Below are 14,963 nucleotides of genomic sequence, written 5' to 3' on the forward strand. Positions count from 1 at the left end.
GTCAAGTGTATGAGACTGGATTTGAACTCAGGTCCTCCTGAATCCAGGGCCAGTGCTTTATGCACTGCACCACCTAGCTGGCCCCTTCAATGTATTGTGTGTTTTTTTTTAAATGAAAGTCTACCAAACTTTCACTTCAGGTGGCTTAGATAAAGCCAACATGCCCTTCTTGATTTAAAAGAGTAGAAATGATTTCATTACCTATGTGACTTGGGTTAGTTATTTAAATTCTTTCTTCCTATGTAAATGGAGATAATGATATTGCTCTTTTTAACACATTCTGTTTTTGTGACATGAAATAATAGATGTGAGAAAGTGGGTTTTTTTAAGTGCAAGGTGCTAAGTAAACTTTTTTCTTCTTTTTAAAAAAAGTATCACTAGTTTTTCCCCACTGCCCCAACTTCCCCCACCAAACAATCAAACACATAAATAAATATGTACATAAATGAAATCTTTCCTGTAACAGATAAGTATAGCGAACCAAAACAAATCCACATATTGGCAGTCTGAATATGTATATTCCACTCATTCAGAACTTGTAGTTCACTACCTCTCTGATGAGAGGCAGAAAGCATGATTCACTATCAGTTTTCTGATTCATTAATGTCTTGATTATATTATGTTCTGGTTCTGCTCAATTCACAACATCAGTTCACACAAGGCTTCCCAGGCTTCTCAGAATTTGAACCTTCCCTCATTTCTTATAGCACAATTATATTTCATTACATTTATATACTAGAATTGGACCAGCCATCCTCCAGCTGATAGGGACCTCCTGAGTTTTTAGTTCTTTGTCTACAACAAAAAATGCAGCTATAAATATTTCTGTAAATATGTGTCATTTCTCTCTTTTCATCTTGTTTGTGTATATGCCTAGTAGTGGTATTATTGGATCCAAGGATATCCTCAGTTAAGTGACTTTTTGCGTTTTCTAGAATGGTTTTACCACTTTGCAGATCCAATGACAGTGTATTTTTCTTATTATCCAACTCCTCCAGCAATGGACATTTTCCCTTTTTGTCATATTCATCAAGCTGATGGGTGTGAAAGGGAGCTTCAGAATTGTTTTTTTTTTCTCTTTACTATTATTTTTTATTTTTTCTCTTTACTATTAGTTAGTTTGAAAAAATTCATAAGCCTGTGGATAGCTTGCATTTCTTCTTAGGAGAATTACCTGAAGTCCCTCTTCCTTTCCTCTCTTCTCTTCACAAAGGTCAGGATCTCTTCTTACTCTTTCCCGGCAACAAGTTATCTATTGGGAAATAGCTCTTATTCTTGAATATTTGTATTGATTCTTTACCTACATTGTATGATATGCATTTATTAGTGTAATTTTCTCCAAATATTTTTCAGTTAGTGGTTTTCTTTCTAATTCTATCTGCATTAATTTTGTCTTTACAAAACTCTTCAATTTTATGTAATTAAAATGTCCGTTTTATCTCCTGTAGATTCTCTCTATCCTTTGTTTTGTCAAGAACTCTTCTATTTTCCAGTTGTGAAAGTTGCCTTCTTTGTTTCTCTAATTTGTAATATAACCCTTATAGTATCTAGGTCAATATCCACTTGGAGTTTGTGATATATATGACATAAACTTCCAGATTAATACTAATTTATGCTAGGCTGCATTCTATTTTTTTTCTTTTTTTTGTTGAATGGTGAATACTTATCTCAGGAATTGGAGTCCCTGGGTTTGTTGAACACTATGTTATTTGTGTTTAAACTGATTTTGGGTCATGAAAATGTAATTTATTTTTACTCATCTACTTTTTATGCAGCATGAAATAGTTTTGATTATTACTACTAAGTAGAGTAGTGTAAGATGCATTACCAATAGACCCTCTTCTTTCCTACAGTTTTCATTCTACTCCTTGATATGCTTGAATTTTGCTCTTCCAGATTAATTTTCTTTTCTTTTCTAGAAATCTAACTTTTTGATAGTATGATTAGCATGGCACAAAAATAAATTACAGTTTTGGTCATATTGTTGTTTTTATTATATTAGAATGGCCCAACCATGAATGAGTAATATCTCTTTAATTATTTATGTCCTTTTATTTCTAAAAAGCATTCTGTACTTGTATCGATATTTTTCCTATTTGTACCTCAGTAGGTAGACTCCCAAATATTTTATACATTCTCTACTTATTCTGAGTGGCAACTCTTTTTCTTTTTCCTCCTACTGGGTTTTATTGTAATCTACAGAAAGGCCATTCTTTTTTGTAGGTTTCTCTTATATTTTACTTTTTTACTGGTTATTATTTCAATTAATCTTTTATTGGCCTTATAGAATGATATAAGTAAACCATTATGATATCTAAAAATGCAGTATTTTTTCTTTGTCTATGTTTATTTTCTCCATTTTCTTTTTTTAATTGTTTATTATATTCAAGTAACAAATATTTTTTAATCTGCCTTTCCCACTCCATTCATTGAGAAAATTAAAAAGAAATAAAAATCCCTCAATACATAGCCACATAATCTATCAAAACAAATTCTTACATTAGTCATATCCAAAGATATATGTTTCTTCATTTTAAATTCATCATCTCACTGTCAGAAAGTGAGGGCTGTGTTTCATTTAAATTCTTTTGGATTCGTGGTTTGTCATTGTGCCTATTAACATTCTTAAATCTTTCAAAGTTATTTCTCCCCATAATATTACTATTATTATATAAATTGTTCTCCTAGGTCTGCTCAATTTGTTCTGTATCAATTCATAAAAGTTTTCAAGTTTCCTCTAAAATTGTCTGTTTCATCATTTCTAATGGTATAATATGCTGTTACAGTCATATATCACAATTTGCTTAGTCATTCCCCAAGAGAAAGACAGCCAATCAACAATGTACAAATGTACTTCTTTTCCTACAGCCCTCCCAATATTTGTCATTTTCCCCATTTGTCAACTTTGTCAAAGATAAGAAGTAGAACATCTAAGTTGTTTTAATTTACATGTCTCTAATTATTAGTGATTTAGAGCATTTTTCTTGTGATTATTGATATCTTGAACTTTTTTTGAAAATGTTTGACTCAGTCTCATAAATTTGAATCAGTTCTTTATATAGTTTAGAAATGAGGCTTTTATCAGAAAAGCTTATTTGCAAAGATTTTATTTTCCCCTTGGTTACTTCTTTCGCCTCTAATTTTGATTCCATTAGGTTTATTTGTACCGAAACTTTTACATTTTTAAATAATCAAAATTTTCTATTTTATTTTGTGTTGTCTCTATCATTTATTTAAGTCTTGTACTCTTTCTTTGTTCATATATTTGAAATTTAGTTTTTCTTTGGTCTAATTTGTTTTCACGACCTTTTACATTTAGCTAACGTATCCACTGGAGTGTATATATTTATTTGAGAGTTCTTTTTTTTTTTTTTACACTTAAATAAACATTTTTATTTAAAGCTTTGAGTTATAAAGTCTAGCCTTCCTTACCACCCTTCCTTCCCTTTACTCCTTCTTGAGGTGGTAAGCAATCTGATATAGGTTACACATGTGCAATTATATAAAACATTACCATATTAGTCATTTCATGTAAGAAGACTCTAATAAAAGAAAAAAAATGAGAGTGAAAAATAGCATGCTTCAGTCTGTGTTCAATCAATATCAGTTCTTGGAGTTGGATAGTCTGCTTCATCTTTAGTCCTTTGGGATTGTCTTGCATCATTGTATTGCTGAGAATATTTAAGTCATTCACAGTTCTTCATTAAACAATATTGCTGTCACCATGCACAACGTTCTCCTGGTTCTGCTCACTTCATTATACATCAGTTCACATAAATCTTCATTGGATTTTATATTGATATATGGTGTGGGGTGTTGTTCCAAACTTAATTTCTGCCAGATTGCTTTCTAGTTTTCCTAGGAAATTTTTGTCAAATAGTTAGTCTCTCCATCAGTAATTTGCGTTTTTGCTTAAAATTTGTTTGTCATGGACTCTTTCATTATTCATAGATTTGAAAGGTAATTTCTTCCTCATTCTAATTTGTTTATGTGACATTTATAAAGCACTGTGCTGCTGTTATCTTTTTTTTAACAAGCACAAAAATTGTTTTAATGATTATTGCTCTGTAGTAGGGTTTTAGATCTAGTACTGATCTCCTTCCTTTCCACTTTTCTTTATTATTACTATTGTGATTCTCAACCTTTTGCTCTTCTATACCAATTTTGCCATTTTTTCTGGGTTTATTAAATGCTCTTGAGATTGGTAAAAAAAACTGAATAAATAAATTAATTTAGATAGTATTATCATTTTTATTATGTTGATTCAATTTATTTATGAGCAATTAATGTTTCGGCAATTATTTAGTTATGTCTTTATTTGTTCAGAGTGTATTTTATAGTTAGATTGATATAGTGCCTGGGTGAATCTTCAATAGCTTCTGAACTTATTTTGACTGGAATTTCTACTTCTAGGTCTTTCTGCTTAGTTTTGTTGGTTATAAATAGTAATGGTGATGATTTATGAGAATTTATCTTATATCCTGTAGCTTTGCTGTATTTATTATTTCAATTTCATTTTAGTTGATTTTGTAGGCTTCTCTAAGTACAAATCATATCATCTACAAAAGTAATAATTTTATTTCCATGTTGCCTATGAATATTTTCTCAATTTCTTGTTTATCCTTGAGTTACCATTTCTAGCATTATATTAAATAATAATGGTGATGATGCACATCCTTGTTTTACTTATGATCCTATTAAAAAGGCCTGCAGAATTTCTTTATTATATAAAATGTTGACTTTCATGTTAGATAGCTACTACTTTTCTTGTTAAAGAAAGGTTCATTTATTTTTGTTTTTATAGTTTTGTTTTGTTTTTAGTGAGGCAATTGGGGTTAAGTGACTTGACCACGGTCACACAGCTAGTAAGTGTTAAGTGTCTGAGGTCGGATTTGAACTCAGGTACTCCTGACTCCAGGGCCAGTGCTCTATCCACTGCGCCACCTAGCTGCCCCTGTTTTTATAGTTTTAATAGACTCAAGTGTTGTAGTTTTTAAAAAATCTGCATCTATTGATGGCTCTAGTATGTGTTATTTAAACTATGTTTTTGTGGACTCTTTGCTAATATTTTCCTTAAAAAATTTTCATCAATATTTGTTAGACAAATGTATCTATAATTTTTCCCTGCTTTATATCTCTCTGATTTGGATATTAAGACCATATTTGTATCATAGAAACAGTTTGGTAGAATCTCTTTTTTCATATTTTTGTAAACTGTTTATAATGTTAGAATTAACTGTTATTTGAATGTTTCACAGAGTTCTGAATTGGTTCAACCATTCTGGAAAGCAATTCAGAATTATGTCAACAACAGTGACCAAAATGTTCCTCTCCTTTGACCTGCTATTTCACCTGCAGGAAAATACCCCAAGATGCTCCTGTAACCCAAAGAGATAAGGTGATCATAGCCTTCATGTCTTATGTTTTGATTTCCTGCTTGTTTGGGTTTTCTCAACTCATATTTCTTCCAGGTTAAAGTGCCTTGCATAAAACTGATGAGGCCACTGTCAGAATTTTTCCATCCAGCCTTCCTTTAGGGATACAAAAATCAATCTCCTGAGGGGATCTGTGACCAGCTCGGCATTGGCGTAATGTCCTACTTGTTGCCCTGTACCTTCTAATTACTGGAGCCGGCAGAAGACCTCAAAGTACAAGAAGCTGAGGTTTAGGGCCTTAACTGTGGTCTTCCCCATTAATCTGTGAGTTCATGGAGGTCAGAGTGTGTCTTTTGCCTTTCTTTTGTATCCCCACACTTAGTACCATGCTTGACAATAATAGGCACATAGGATTAAGCAGTACTGCCACTTAGGACTCTATTGCTTTTTATTTGATCCTATATATTCTTCAGTACACATCTCTAGCCTTTTTAGTTCATCATGGAAGCCATTTCTACCACTTTGCAATTCAAATTTAAGCACTGACTGTCAAGAACCCTAGAACAATGTCCTGAACATAGTACACACTCAATATTAAATGTATTTATTTATTTTCTATTTTCCCCAATTTACATGTAAAAATATTTTTTCACATTGTTTTTTTGAAAATTTTGTGTTCCGAATTTTCTTTCTCCCTCCATCCTCACCTCTCCCTAAGAAATCAAGCAATTCAATATAAGTTATACATGTGCAGTCATGCAAAACATCTTCACATTAGGTTGTGAAAGAAAACAGACAAAATATCTTTAGAAAGAGGAGCTAATAAATAAAATTATATTTTTTGTTTGTTTTTTGTAGGGCAACGAGGGTTAAGTGACTTGCCCAGGGTCATACAGCTAGTAAGTGTCAAGTGTCTAAGGCCAGATTTGAACTCAGGTCCTGAATTCAGGGCTGGCATTTTATCCACTGCACCACCTAGCTGTTCCTAAAATTATACTTCAATCTGTATTCGAATACCATCAGTTTTTTCTCTGTTGATGGTTTGTATTTTTAACACATCCTTCTGATAGCATTCTGCTCATTGTTTCTTTCACAATTACTATTTCTAACTGTATTACCCTCCACCATATTCTCTCCCCTTGATATTTACTCTATTTTCTATTTCCTTTAACCCTATGTCTCCTCAAAAGTGTTTTGCTTTTTACTGCCTGCTCCCCCAATCTGCCCTCCCTTCCTTTGCCTCTCCCCTCTTATCCCCTTCCCTCCCACTTTCCCTCAGGGCAAAATATATTATTATACCCACTTGAGTGTGCATGTTATTCCCTCTTTGAGCCAATTTTGATGAGAATAAGGCTCACTTACTCCCCTGGTCCTTCCCCATCTTCCCCTCTACTCCATAAGCTTTTTCTTGTTTCTTTTATGTGAGCTACTTTCCCCCAGTCCACCTCTCCCTTTCGCCTTCTTCCAGTGCATTCCTCTTACCACTTAACTTTATTTTAAAGATGTTATCATGGGTCAACTAGTTGACACAGTGGATAAAGCACCAGCCCTGGAACCAAGAGGCCCTGAGCCCAAATTCAGCCCTGGACATAATCCGCCCACCCTGTCTGCCCCACAAAAGACAAGGATAAGCAAAAAATAAATGCTTTACAGATATCATCCTTTCATATTCAATTCATACCTGTGCCCTCTAAGTGCATTCCTTTCAGCTGCCCTAATACTGAGAAAGTTCTTATGAGTTAGAAGTATTGTCTTCCCATGTAGAAATGTAAATAATGTAACCTTTTAATGTCCCTCATGGTTTCTTTTTCCTGTTTACCTTTTTATGCTTCTCTAGGGTCTTGTATTTGAAAGTCAAATTTCTATTCAGTTCAGGTCCTTTCATCACAAATACCTGAAAGTCCTCTTTTTTTATTGAAGCCCCATTTTTCCCCCTGAAAAATTATACTCAGTTTTGCTGGGTAGGTAATTTTTGGTTGTAATCCCAGTTCCTTTAGCCTCAAGAATATCATATTCTTTGCCCTCTGGTCCTTTAATGTCTAAGCTGCTAGGTCTTTTTTTATTCTTATTGTAGCTCCACAGTATTTGAATTTTTTTCTAGCTGCTTGCAATATTTTCTCCTTGACCTGGGAGTTCTGGAATTTGGCTATAATATTCCTGGAAGTTTTCCTTTTGGGACCTCTTTCAGGAGGTGATTGATGGAGTCTTTCAATTTCTATTTTACCTTCTGCTTCTAGAATAACGGAATTTTTCCCTGACAATTTGTTGGAAGATGATGTCTAAACTCTTATTTTGGTCATGGTTTTCAGGTATTCCAATGATTTTTAAATGATCTCTCCTGGATCTATTTTCCAGGTCAGGTGTTTTTCCAAGGAGATATTTCATATTGCCCTCTTTTTAAAAATTCTTTTGGATTTGCTTTATTGTGTCTTGATTTCTCATAAAGTCTATTTGCTTCTATTTGCTCTATCCCAATTCTTTTTTTTTTCTTTTTTGATTGGGCAATGAAGGTTAAGTGACTTGCCCAAAGTCATACAGCTAGTAGTCAAGTGTCTGAGGCCAGATTTGAACTCAGGCCCTCCTGACTCCAGCCACCTAGCTGCCCCTATACTAATTCTTAGGCAGTGGTTTTCTTCAGAGAGCATCTGTGCCTCCTTTTCCATTTGGCCAATTTGGCTTTTCAAGCATCACTCTCATTTCTCTTTTCATTTTTTCCTTCAAAGTCCTTTTTGAATGCTTCCATGGCTTGAGACCAATTCATATTTTTCTTGGAAGTTTTAGATGTAGGAGCTTTGACTTTATTATTTTCTTCTGAGAGTTTATTTTGATCCACCTTGTCGTCAAAGAAACTTTAGATGGTCTGCTGCTTTCTCTGCCTGCTCATCTGGCTGGCCTATTTTTTGGCTTTTAACTCCTTCTTAACGTGTAATGCTGCTTCCAGGATGCACTTTCCAAAGTGAAAGGAGGTCCCAGGGGTATGATTTAATGAGAGGCTCATTCTCAGCCCACCTGGCCCACTTACTCTTTAACCTGGAAGCAGATGTCTGATTGAAATCTGATTCTCTATGGTCAGAAGCTTGGTGTGCCTGTGCCTCTCTTACACTGGGCCACTGCCACTAGAGTCTGCTTAATGATTCAGAATATGGACACTCCACCTTAGCTTCCACAGAGACTGTAGCTATTTCCCCCAGGCCAAGCACTGAAATCCCTCACAGGTCTGTGAAACAAGTTTCAGAAGTAGTGGCTGAGGCTGATGGTTCTGAGGCTCTGGAGACATGGCCTTCCTGGAGCTGATTCTATGCCTTGTGCTGTGTTCCTCTCTCAGCCCAACTCCACAGACCTTCCCCATCACCCTTTTAAGAAGTCTTTGGATGGAAAATGGTTCCCCTCTGTTCTTTTGTGGGTTATGCTGCTCCAAAAATTGTTTTATGCCATTATTTTAAAGGTATGTGGACAGTTCGTGTTGGGAGCACCAAGGGTCACAACAGCCTTTCCTTCATCATCTTGGCTCTGCCCAGTACACTTGCATTCCATTTTTAGTTGCAAGGAGAGAAAAAGCAAGAGAGAGGAAGAGGGAGAAGCCAGAGTAGGAGGAGGAGGAAGAGGAGGAGGAAGAGGAGGAGGAGGGGGGCACTCAATAAATAACAGTCTTTTCATAATCTCTAAATGTTTCAGATACTTTATCTCAAAAACAAACCTGATAAGACACTCTTCAAATTATTCATTCTCAACCTGGTCAGTTGATCCCTCCTATAAACTGATTTTATCTCATTATCACTTCCATCATCATGTTTGACAAACTTGATTACTTACTTTTAGTGATATATCCTGCTTGATGGTTATCTCAAGATGTGAAGTTCTCAGAGCAAAATTAATTTTCAAGAATCATAGAGAGCAAGATGCCATTTTGTTTAACCCTTACCTGAATGCAAATTCCCTTAACACCAAGCTCAACAAGTCTGGGCTGGAAGCAGATCAAGTGCTTTGTAGTGCATTGCTATTCCCATGGCTCTTGGGCTCAGTGATCTTGGTTGTTTCCATCAAGGTATAAGGGGAGATGGTGGTCAAGATGGTAGTGGTGGTTTGACTTACCTGGCTCAAGCTGCCTTTTTAGAGTGCCTTGAAGTAGAGAAAATTGAACTTAGCACCAAGTTAACAAGAATGAGATAAAATAGGAAGCTACCAGATGGTGAGGATCCCTGTTCTATCCTTAGCAAATTCTCCTTTCTTCCAAATGGCTCCTTCTTACACTCCTCCAGTCATCTTGCTTACATCTAACTTTTCCTTTTCTCTCTCTCCCCACCCCCAATTGCTACACTGGGCTAAGAGCCACCAGCATACTCTGTGATCTAAATGACTCTCTGTTATCTAGTTCATCCACCTCCTCAGTTCCCATGACTCAAGTATAAGCCACTCAAGGGGAAGGTCACCCTTTAGACCACACTATCACCTAAGACTCTAATACCTCTCTGATCCTGAACTCTGAAATGGTCTCCTATGGTTATTAATTCTTATCTTATCCTTTCTCTCTTTCTGTCTGACTCTTCTTAAACTTATTGTTTGTTTTCACTATGATATCTAGTTCCTCAATCCCTTCCTGTTGTTCCAGTCGAAACTTCTTCCATTTGTATTTTCTCCCTTTAACTAAATTAGAATCAACAAGCAGTTATTAAGTGCCTACTGAATGCAAGACATTGTGCTGGACTATGGGGATACAGAAACAAAACAATCCCTGCCTTTGAGTTTAAATTTCATCCTAGAATTCACCAGTTCAACTATGTACCATTCTCCACCCTTGGATTCCTTGTCCTCTTGCCAACTATCAATCATCTCATGCTCTCCTTGAGATGTCTCTGTGGCTAAATGATAACCACAAGGTGAACTTGGAACTGGTTGAATAATAGACCCTGGGTCATTGAACAAAAATATCTCTAGTGAAGTGCCACAGGCATTTCTTCTTGGCATTGTGCTGTTCAGCATTTGTTAGCCACAAAAGTTCATTCAGTATCAGACAGTCGATAAACATTTATTAATCACCAACTAGTAGTAGTAGTAATAGGCTTCCACCAGTCAAGGACAACCATGGATCAGCACCTTGAAGAGCCACAGGCCATAGTGTAGCTGTGCAATCTGATACGGGAGCCGAAGCTCCTGCCACAACGAAGACATCGGAAAACTGTGCTCTCTGTTGCCCATTGGTTCCTGCGTCTCATTCGTTTTTCTCCCTCCTGAGCTTGAAGGCCCATCTCAGCTGCACACAAGCTGCTCCTGAGTACTGAACTCCATCGGGCACGGTCCTTGGCCATCTCCTCCCAGCTGCCAATGTCTATTCCCAGAGCCCTCAAGTCTCGCTTGCATACATCTCTGTAGCAAAGCTGGGGGCATCCAGGAGGTCTTTGGCCTGAGGCTAACTCACCATAGAGTAGGTGCCCATCTTTGCATGTGGTGTACATGACCGAGCCAGCACAGCTGTCTCTGTTTCAGTAGCATGTAGATGCTCAGAAGTTGTGTGCATTGGAGAACTTCTGTGTTGGTGATCCTATCTGACCAAGATATGCCCAGGGTGCGCCGAAGGCAGCACATGTGGAATCTATTAAGCTTCTTTTCTTGTCTAGTATACGTAGTCCATGTTTTGCTGCCATACAGTAAGGTACTCAGGACACATGCTCTATAGACAGCAAATTTGGTTCATCTTGTCAGTTCACTGTTTGCCCAGACATGCTTAGCAAGCTTAGCCATGGTTGAAGTAGCTTTCCCAATCCTCTGATTGATCTCAGAATCAAGTGACAAATTGTCACTGACAGTAGAGCCAAGATACGAGAATTGGCTTACAACATCCAACTGGTAGCTACCAATGTGTATCAATGGAGGCGACATAGCACTCTGACATATGACTTTCGTCTTTTTAAGATTTATGTTTAGGCCAAAGTCCATGCAAGCTTGGGAGAAGTGATCCATCAAGGTCTGCAATTTATGCTCTGAGTGACAGGCAAGTGCTGTTGGAATCACCAACTATATGCTATAATAAACATGTATTAATATGTCAGGCATGGTGCTAAGTACTGGGAATACAAAAAAGGAAAAAGAAGACTCTGGCCTCCAGGAGCTCACAGACTAATGGGGGAGACCACATGCAAACCATTATGTACAACCAAGCTATGCTCAGGATAAATTAGAGATAATAGAAGAAAGGCATTAGATTTAAGAGGGATTAGAAAAGCTTCCTATAGAAGGTAAGATTTTAGCTGGGATTTGAAGGAAGTCAAGTAGGCCAAGTGGAGAAGATCTTTCCAGGCATGAGAGTGTTAAGGGCTAAAATTCTAGCTAGTCTGTCTAAAATATCTAATGAGTGGTCGCCAATAAATTATAAGCTTCAGCAAGAGTTAGACTTTTAAGCATTTATTAAGGAGAATAATAATTTGGTAAAGAGAGAGAGAAAGGCCTAGATTCCTATCTATTAAAGGGAGAGCACATTTCTAGCTCCGCTCTCCACCAGCGTCCTCAGGAAAAAGCCTGAGACCGAGCGCCAGTCTCTTCCTTCCTCCTCCCACTCGTCCGCGTCACTTCCTGATGCCTGGTCTTGCCCTCAAAGACCTTCGCTTCATGGGCAGAACTCTTCTACAGTAAGTATCCAGCAGGTGGCGTTATTCCAATCGTTACAAGAGCCAGCCAGTGATAATGGCCAAAGTTGGGAGATGGAATGTCTTCTATGAAGAACAGTAAGGAGTCCAGTGTTATTGAATTGCAGATTATATGGATGGAGGAGAGGGTCAAAGGTGAGAGAAGATTGGGAAGGTGGGAGGTCAGAGAAGGGCAGAGAATTTTATATTTGACCCTGGAGGTGATAGGGAACACTTGGAGTTTATTGTGAGGTATGGCATGATCAGACCTGTGCTTTAGCAAAATCATTTTGGCAGCTACACTGAAGTGGGAAGAGACTTGTGACAAGATTAACCAGCAGGCTATTACAGTAATGGAGATATAAAGTAACCAGGGCCAGCAATTGTGGTGGTAATATCAGAAGAAAGAAGAATCCTTTCATAGAGATATAGCATTTAAAATAAGGGAAGAGATAGGCCCTCATACTCTGCCCTCCTCGGACCACATTTGGATTCCACATTTAAAGAAAGTTAGAAGAGAGTGATCAAGATGGTGGCACGTATTGGTGACCATTATCACCATTATTGATACCAAAAATAATAAAGACTCCAAAATTAATAGGCTGAGCTCTTGTTGACATCTCAATTCACAATTATCATGGTTTGCTTGTTTAACTGACCTTATTAGAGACTTCCAGGAAACCAATTTTTTTTTAAAGTCCCAGTGAAGCACAGTAAATAAACATTATCATTTTTCTGAGTATAAAGAAAATTGTAGCTTCTAGTGAATATAATAGCCATCACTTAAACAAACAGACTTTATAATTGAGAACTGCAAAGTCCAAATTGATGAAACTTGGGGATTGGCTCATACACATTAGCTGATTATTATCCATCCGACCTCTATTTGCTTAATTACTTTGTTCACTGATTATTCCTCCATCATTCCTAACTGCTGTCTTCTCTTTTGTAAACTAACCAGTATTTTCTTTTTTTAAAAAAGGTTCCTTTGTAATAAATTCAGTTAGAAATGTTGCGGTCTCTCCAAATTGATTTTCTGAAAAGTTCAGTGCTACCCACCATTCCTAGTCTACAAACTTTTTTCTAAATATTTAATCCAGCAAGACTCTGCCTTTCAAGATTGGGGTTTCTGGTAATATAAGTGTTCATTATGCAGAAAATTGCACAGAGATGCTACAGCTGTCTGGAGGCCCCTCCAATAAGTACTGTGCTGTGTCTTCAATTCCAGCAAAGATGCCTCAATGTATTTAAAGAATAATGATATGGAAGAGAGGGAGAGTGAGGAATGCTCCAATTTCATTTTACTGGCATATTCAAGCAATAATTCATATTCATGTGATGATCTACACAAATCCTCTCCTCTGTTTTCACATATACTGCTACCTCCATGAATCACCTGTGTTTTGACTGGCCATTGAAGCCATTCATTGGAAGCACTTCCACTGCCAAATAACTACAGCATCATTCACCATCCTCTCCTCTTTTGTTCCAGTCTCAGAAGATGAGGTGGCCCATATCCTTGCTAATTCCAATCTTTATAGTTGTGTACTTGATCCCATTCCCTCACATCTCCCATCTTGTCTCTTTCCCTAATTTTTAACCTCTCTTTATCTACTTGCCCCTTCCTTTCTACTTAAAAACACACCCAGACTTCCCCATACTAAAAACATAAACAAAACCCTTCTTTTAATCTTATTATCTCCTCAAGTTATTCCTGCATCTCTCCTGCATCTTTTATATCCAGACCCCTAGAAAAAGCTGTCTATACTCATTGCTTCTGCTTTCTTCTACTTCTCAGCCTCTTGAAATCTGGCTTCTGAAACTGCTCTCACCAAGGTGATCTCTTCATTGCTAAATCCAATGCCTTTTCCCCCCTCATCCTTGTTGACTTTTCTACCAAGCTCAACTCTACTGATTTGTTCTCTCTTGGATATTCTCTTCCCTGGTGTCACATCAGTGGTGTCAAACTCAAATATAAACAGGAATCACTAAACTGTACATAAGAATCCCGATGGGACACATATTGACTTAGAAAACCAAACGTGTTTATATATTAGATAGACACTACATTTTCATCTGGTTCAAGTTGCATCTGGGAGAGTTGTGGGCTGCATAAGGCCTACAGGCCACGTGTTTGATGTCTTTGTTTTACATGATACTTTTCTGCTGTGTCTGACTAGTCTTCCTCTTTTGCAAGGTCATTATTTATATCTTATACCCCATTAATAAGAATAACTAGTATTTATACAATGCTTTAAACTTTACAGAGCACTTTATAAACATCTCATTTTACCTTAAAACAACATGGGGAAGAAGATGCTATTATTTTTATCCCCATTTTACAGATGAGGAAACTGAGGAAGGCGGCAGTTAAGTGACTCGCTTAAGGCTAGTAAATGCCTGAGGCTGGATTTGAGCTCAGATTTTCCTAATTCCAAGTCCAGGGCTCTATTCACTGAACCTCTTAGCTGCCTCTGCAGTTGTATTTGTTTCCTCAATGCCTAGCACAGTGTCTGACACACAGTCAGGCTTAATAAGTCATTGTTGTTTGCTTGACCAGTTTCCATATGGATTTATAGTTTATATGGAGGCAGCGTGGCACAGTATGTAGAGAGCCGGCCCTTGACAGCAGGAAGATTGGGGTTTAAATCCCCCCTATGGAACATGCTGGCTCTGAGACCCTCAGCAAGTCATTTGTGCTCTAGGCAACTTTCTTCCTTTTTATTATCTCTTTAGTATTTTATTTTTCCTCAATTCCATGTAAAAACAATTTTTAACATTTGTTTTTAAAATGTCAAGTTCCAGATTTTCTCCTTCTGTCCCCACCTTCCTCATTGAGAAGGCAAGCAATTTAATATAGGTTATACATGTGCAGTCATGCAAAACATATTTCCATATGAGTCATGTTGTAAAAGAAAACATGGACCAAAAAACCCAAGAAAAATAAGGAAAGTTTTAGAAAGTATCC

This window comes from Dromiciops gliroides, chromosome 2 (genome assembly GCF_019393635.1).
Source record: "Dromiciops gliroides isolate mDroGli1 chromosome 2, mDroGli1.pri, whole genome shotgun sequence".
NCBI classification, from domain to species: domain Eukaryota; kingdom Metazoa; phylum Chordata; class Mammalia; order Microbiotheria; family Microbiotheriidae; genus Dromiciops; species Dromiciops gliroides.